Source organism: Scylla paramamosain, chromosome 18, assembly GCF_035594125.1.
Source record: "Scylla paramamosain isolate STU-SP2022 chromosome 18, ASM3559412v1, whole genome shotgun sequence".
NCBI classification, from domain to species: Eukaryota; Metazoa; Arthropoda; class Malacostraca; order Decapoda; family Portunidae; genus Scylla; species Scylla paramamosain.
The window spans coordinates 14689650-14697149 of record NC_087168.1 but is presented as its reverse complement, the minus strand read 5'-3'; the positions used below and the strand labels follow the sequence as shown (position 1 = coordinate 14697149).

Here is a 7500-nt window from a genome sequence, read left to right as displayed (position 1 = left end):
ACAGGGAGGACGTAGATGAGAGGAGGAGAAAGGTAAGAAGGAAGGAGAGGATAAATGAAGGAGAGAAGGAGGAACAGACAAGAAGAAAGAGAAAAGAGAAAGAAAGAAAGAAGATAGAGTATGATAGTAAGGGACAAGGAAGAGATGCAGGAATAACATGAAGAATAGAGGAGGAAAGAGTAGGAAGAAGGAAGAAGATAAAATGAAGGAGGGGAAGAGGGCAATACAAGAAGGAAGAAGAGAAAAAAAGAAAGAGGAAAAGTATGAAAATAAAGGCAAGGAATCAAGGGAGAAATAAGATGAAGAAGATGAAGAAGAGTGAAAAAGTATAAGAATAAAGAAAAGAAAACAAGGGAGAAATAGAATGAAGAGGATGGAAAAAGGGAAGACAATTAAAAGAGTAAAAAAAAATAAAAACAAAAAAAACAATGACAGTAAGGACGGAGCGAGCGAGCTAGAGAGAGAGAGAGAGAGAGAGAGACGAGAGAGAGTGGAGAGAGAGAGAGAGAGAAGAGAGAGAGAGAGAGAGAGAGATTCATCACAGCTACACATCCCCCGCCTGTCGTAATAAAAGGTTCAATTAGGAGAGGTGGCGGCGGGGCTCAGAATGGCAGGCCGAGTGGTGACGCAGGCCCTTCTCTGCCTCGTGATTGGCTGCTACGTTACGGCCAGAAGAGTGCTCATTGGCTGTCCCCTCGCCCTCCACTAACACCTGCAACACAGCTGGCTTGGTGGAGGGCACGGTGGGGGGGGAGGAGGGGAAGGGGGTTGTTAGGGAAATGTCAGTGTTTTTGAGTGAGTGAAACTGTAAGAATGGAATGCGTCTGAGGGTTTTGGAGGTGCTTGGGTAGTAGCGGGTAGTCTGATTAGGTTCTTTTTTTTTGGGGGGAGGGGAGGGGGGGGTTGCTGCTCTTCTAATATCAGTTTTATTAATTTTTTTTTTTTTTTCATGTCAACGAAGTGTTTTAGTTACGAGTTTTTTTCTTTTTTTTTTATTCACCATTTATCATTTTGTAGGAAAAGTTGCTGTATTTTTGGAAACGCATTTTTGTCCGTAAAGTATAACAACAACAACAACAACAACAACAACAACAACAACAACAACAACAACAACAACAACAACAACAACAACAACAACAACAACTACTACTACTACTACTACTACTACTACTACTACTACTACTACTACTACTACTACTACTACTACTACTACTACTACTACTACCACTACCACTACCACCACCACCACTACTACTACTACAACTGGGGATTTTCAGGGAGACGTTTGGTGTAGAATGTTAAGTTGGAGTATAGCTGGGGTGAAGGGTTGAAGTGTTTTTCTAGGGTTAAACATGGCTATGATATGTTTTATTTGGGCGAATATCCAAGTGTGAGAATCATTGCTATTTGAAGGACTGGTATGGTGTTGGAGACTAGAGGAGAAAATATAGGTAGTATATGACTGGCTGGGTGTGTTGAGAGACTTAGAGGTGTAGGGAGCATGGGAGGGAGCATAACTATGGTGTATGGAGGTTAGGGATGAACGGAACTGGTATGGTTGTGAAGTTATGAGTGAAAGAGGAGTATGGATACAGAGGGAAGGATGTGAATGGTTACTGTTGTGTTTGTGAAGGTGTTAAGAGTGAGAGAGGGGAAGGACTGTGGTTGTGGAGAGCAGGATTGGACGGGGACTGCTATAGTGTGGTGTTAAGAGTCACAGAGGGGGAGGAATGAATGCGTGGACAGTAAAACTACATCGTTGAACTCGCGGGTGGAAAATTATGCAAATACTCCATACATAGACTGGGGAGGATTACAGAGGGGCAGGGAGTGAGAGAGTGAGGCCAGTGGGTGGGTTTGACGATCTTTTCCACCGCCGGGGCTTGTGCTGGGGTCAGGGTTTTGTCCGTGCTCATCCCTTCGTGACCCATTTATCGAGCTCTGAGCGGGGGAGGGTTATGGGAAGGGCGAGGCTGTGACGACGTGAACCGAAACTCGTGCTAAACATAAAAAGTGATGTACGTTGGGGGGAGGAAACTCGTACTTAATCTAAAAATTGACGTACAGAAGCTCATACTAAGCATTAAAACTGACGTACGTGGGGAAGAAAACTTGTACTTTATCTAGAAATTGACGTATAGAATGGATAACCTCGTACCTGACCTGATAGCAAAACGTACAAGAGGGGGGACTCATAGCTAACTTAAAAATTGAGGTCGAGAGGGAGAATCTCATACTAAACGTAAAAATTGATGTACAGGAAGGAGAAAACTCTTACTTAACTGACGTATAGAAGAGAGAAGAGTCCTACTAAACCTGAAAGTTGACGTACAGAAGCAAGAAATATTACACTAAAGCCAAAACTGACGTATAATGAGAAAACTCGCACAAAAAAAAAAGAAAAAAAAAACTGACGGACAGAAGGGGAGGAAGAAAATTAAACTTAAAAAAAAGTGACATGCAGGGGAGAGGAGAACCCGTATGGAAACTAAAATCTTACGTATAGGAAGTAGAGAAGCTTGCACTAAAGATATGAATTGCGCAACTGAAGGAAGGGGAGAAGATATTGATCAGGTTGTCAAGATGTGAACCGTGTGGCCTTATAGAACCAAAAGCTGACGTCCTGAGAGGAAACCTGTTGACAAAGCTGAAGGAAAATAAGAAGGAAAATACCTAATTACACTGCGATGACATGAGCAGGAAGACATAGTGAACCTGAAAATGGATAGACTACGAGGCTACAAATACATACTTATAACAGAACTTACATAAGGCTGGAGGGAAGACGAGAAAGATAGTTACTGAAAAGATGTGAACAAGGTGTAGTAAAATTGAGTGATGGCATACTGAGGGGGAGGATAAGATACTGAATAGACTACGCAGAAATTTAATGATAACTAATACTAAACTAAAAGAGAATAAAGAGGAAAAAGTAATCCAGAAGAAGAAAAAGAAGAAGAGCGAGACAATTCAGAAGTAGAATAGAGAGAGAGAATCATGAAAAAAGGAAGAAGAAAAAATTTAGAAGAAAAAACGAGACAATCCAGAAAAAGAAGACGTAGAAGAGAGAGAATCCAGAAGAACAGAAACTCTAGAAGAAAAAAAAAAGAGAGAGAGAGACAATCCAGAAGAAGAAAAAGAAGAAGTAGAAGAAGAAATCCTCAGAACGAGAAATCCAGCCCCATAAATAACTACTCCCGGTCCGGCTCGGGCGTACAGAAAGAAAATGGGGAGTCATCTTTTGTGCAAGAGAAAACGGGGAGACGGGTTATACGCAAGAGAAAACTATGGCTTCCAGTTTACCCCAGACTTTGCTTAATATATCATTTTCCTCTTCCAGGTGACGGACAGACCTCTCCCTGAAGAATGAAGGACGGCTGACTGAGGTAAGAGGAAGTGAGAGGGAGGAGGATAAGAGGAAGAGTGAAGTGAGGAGGAAAAAATGAAGGAGCTGTACCAAAAGCAGAGTAAAGTGAGGGTTTGGGGTGAGAGGAAAGAGAGGATTCACTGAGAATTGGTGAGATGAAAGGAAGTGAGAGGGGAGTGAGATGACGTGTAAAAGAGAGTTTACAGTGATGGGAAGTTAGACGAAAGGGAGACACAGGGAGACGAAAGGAAGTGAAAATAAAGTGAAAGGGAGGAATGAGGGGATAAGTAAGGTAAAATAAGAATGAAATGAGAGGAAAAGAAAGAAAAAAAGTTAGAGGGGAGAAGAAAAATTGAAAGAAAAATTGGAGTAGAGTGAAAAAGTGAGGTGATAAAAAAAAGGAAGATACAATAAAGTGAGGAGAGGGATAGGAAAGAATAATGAGATAAGAGGAACGTACAGTAAGGAATTAGATGATATGGGAGAAAGGAAAATACAATCAGGGAAGTAAAGAGAAGGATAAAATGGAACAATAAGATAAGAGGAGCGTATTTTAACTAGTAAAATGAGAGGGGAAAAAAAAATACAGTGAAGGAAGATGAGAGTAATAAAATGAGAGTAAGACAACATCAAGTGAGGATACGAAATGTTTAAAAGGTTAAGTGCTTTTTGTAATCTGATAAAAAGTATAATAATGTATTAAGTATTGGAGTAATTTGTTAAGAGAGAGAGAGAGAGAGAGAGAGAGAGAGAGAGAGAGAGAGAGAGAGAGAGAGATCACCAGCAACTTTTTAACACCATCACCACAGTTTTTATACAGTACCAGCATCATACAAGTAACAATTAACGTCACATTTCAACACATAAACTTGCTTTCCATCACACGATTACCACCGAACGCCACTTCTTCCCTTCCCTCACAATGTAATTACGTACGTATGTGGCTACTCGAAATAATTCACACATGTACTCCCGCGCCCAGAAGTCTGTAAACATGATGGAGTCACTCGCTTCCTTCCTCTCTGTCTGGTTCTCTCTCATTCTTTAAGTCATGTGATCTAGTGGGAATCTGTGACTTATCGGGGTTTTATCAGGAGACCGTCAGCAGATCTAAGGACTTGTGGGTAAGAGAAAGCGCTTAACACATTAGGAAGGTTACTTTTTTTTTTTTTTTTACTTTATTATTTTATGTAGGAGGGGATCTTGAGTTCGTGCATTTTTATTTATTTTATTATTTATTTATTTTTACGTCCGTTATCCGAAGAATTTTGATTGTGACAATTTGGGAACCGTTGCTCTTAGTGAATGCCTTTCCTACCCTCAGACCGTGGCCAGGATTCGAACCCTTGCGCCTGAGGACATTTCGATCCCCAAAGCGCGCGCGGTTCCAGTGTACCACGGTGTTCCCCTCTTTGGTTTGAGGCAATAATAGAAAAATGTCTGCTAAAGGTTCCAGTCCCAAGGGTGCAGTGAGAAGGGATATCCAAAATTCAAGGATAACCAGAATTTGAGGGTGAACGTCGATGCAAATAAAATGATGTATTCGAATGACTGTTTTTCGTTGATTGATTGACTGAGTGATTGATTGGTTGATTGATTGACGAATGGAAGGATGGAGTGACTGTTTGCCGTGACTAAACATTCGTGGGCCCGAACGTTTGAAATTTAGAGCATTGATATTTTGTGGATGGAATGAAAGTAACCCATTTGACGCGAGAGAGTAAGGTCCCTTTGATAAATTTGAAGCGTGTTGAAATTTTTTATTTATTTATTTTTTTTTATTTTGTCATATTTCATTAACATTTTATTTGTCTATTTATTTATTTATTTTGCCAACGAAGCACTTTGCTGTTGCTGCCAATTGATACGGCTTCTCTTTAAGCTTGATGGAATTGTTTGGTGCAAGTTTAGAGGATAATCTCAACAGCAACACGAATGATCGAGTAAATTTCAAACCTTTTAGTGCATGTAATTTTTTTTTTCTTTTCGTTCTTTCCTGTTTCATAAACGCTTAACACTCTGTCGTATTATTTCAACAGGAAGATGTCGGTGGTGTATGGAGAGGTAGACAGCTCATTATTAATATTAAACTTTTTTTTGGAGGGGTTATCAATCCATTTATTTAATTATCTATATCTATTTATTTATTCATATTGTTTATTAAAATCGTCCCATGATGCTACAGTTACTAAATATCAGGTACTAGCAATAACACTTAAATGGTCAAAAATAAATGAGAATAAATAAATAAATAAATAAATAAATAAAATAGATGAAATAATAAAGAAGGTGTAAGTAAAGGTCAGGGAGATACAAGTAAGTGACCCAGATGATCCTTCACAGCTGTTTGATGTTTCGGGAAGGCACTCACACCGCCACTCTTAATGCTGAAGGCCGCCTTGTGATATCGGTGTGTTGGCCGAGGAAGGAGGATCAGAAAGTTAGGAATATTATCATTTTTATTTTTACTAGGCTCTACTGATAAAAGTTTTCCCGTGTCGGGCAATTAGGAATATCACTAAGGAGGCTTGTCTGTCTGTCTCTCTGTCTGTCTGTCTGTCTGTCTGTTTGTTTGTTTGTTTGTCTGTCTTCCTTTTTTTACTGGAATGAAGTTCAAATTTGACGCCTTTTTTTACTCTAGTGAAATCAAATATGGCGGATAATTTATATTCCCTGTGTCAGTAATCATGAATATCACTAATGGTCTGTCTGTCTGTCGGTCTGTCTGTCTGTCTGTCTGTCTGTCTGTCTTTCCCCCTTTTTAATGCACTGAAGTTTGATTTTGGAGATAAAACTTTTTCCTTGTGTCGAGTAATTATGAATATCACTAGTGGTCTCTCTGCCTGTTTGTCTGTCTGTCTGTCTGTCTCTGTCTCCCTCTTTTTTTTTTTCTGCAATGAATTCAAATTTTAGTGGCGACACGCTCCATCCCACGCAAAATGATCAATGAATTCCGCTGAAAAAAATATAGAAAACTTCAATAATTCCCGCTCTGTCAAAAAATTATCCTCAAAAACTTTCGATTCGAGAGGCGGAACAAAGCTGACTCGAGGACTGCCTTCCGCGCCATAACCTTCTTGTCCTAAAGTTTATATAAGTAGTACAGTCTTTGCTATTCAGTTTTACTCTCATCGTCTGATCTTGCAAGTTTGATCTAGAGCAGCTACGAATATTTCAAAAGTTACTGATGTTATGTGTGTTGGCTAAAGAGTCTTCCTATTGCCGTGTTGGTAATGATGTGGTATGTATTTATTTGGTCTACAATAGTTAGGAATATTATAAATGCTTAGAAATATTATAAATGCTTAGGAATATTGTGAATGCTTAGGAATATTGTAGATGCTTAGGAATATTGTAAAGGCTTAGAAATATTGTAAAGGCTTAGGAATATCATTAGTGCTTAGAAATATTGTAAACGCTTAAGAATATTATAGGTGCTTATGAATGTTGCAATGCTTAAAGATAAACAAATGTAATCACCTTGTTACTGGTAAAAGGAAATGAAAGACAAATGGAGCAAATTATCATATCTGTGTGACCTGTTTAACCTGCTTAGATTCATTCCACTCATTTCCTCCCCAGTATCTCCATTTTTCACGCTCTTTATCCCTTATCTCTTATCCTCCTCCCCCACCCCAACCCTTCGCAGTCAATTTTTCTATTCAGTAAACTTGTAAACCGGAGCTGAAAATGCATTCAGGTAAAGTGTTGAGTTTTAAAAAGCGCTGTTCTTGTTTTCGCATTAATTTATTCACATGTGTGTAATTTTCATATTAATTTATTCAGATTCATATCCTTTATATTTATTCTTATATTAGGGATTTTTTTGTGTTTTTTGTTTTCGTTTTGTCGTTTGTTTTCGTTTTTATTTTATTCTATTTTTCCTTTTTATTTATTCCTTTTTTTTTCTTTTAACCCAGAAGATTAATGACACACACACACACACACACACACACACACACACACACACACACACACACACACACACACACACACACACACACACACACACACACACACACACACACACACACACACACACACACACACACACACACACACACACAGGGAAGTTTATGCAATATCGCTTTGTAAGAAAACACTATGAAAAGATGTTTACAGTGAAAACAAAC

General features: G+C 38.9%; 1 protein-coding gene across 1 annotated transcript in view; it reads left to right on the top strand.

Moving 5' to 3' along the window:
- Positions 1 to 3340: 3340 nt before the first annotated feature.
- Positions 3341 to 7500, top strand: part of LOC135109145 (probable Golgi SNAP receptor complex member 2) — a 108560-nt gene continuing 104400 nt past the window's right edge. The window contains exon 1 of the mRNA XM_064020271.1: positions 3341 to 3386. The gene's annotated coding sequence lies outside the window, so the exon portion shown is untranslated. The remainder of the gene's footprint in view (positions 3387 to 7500) is intronic.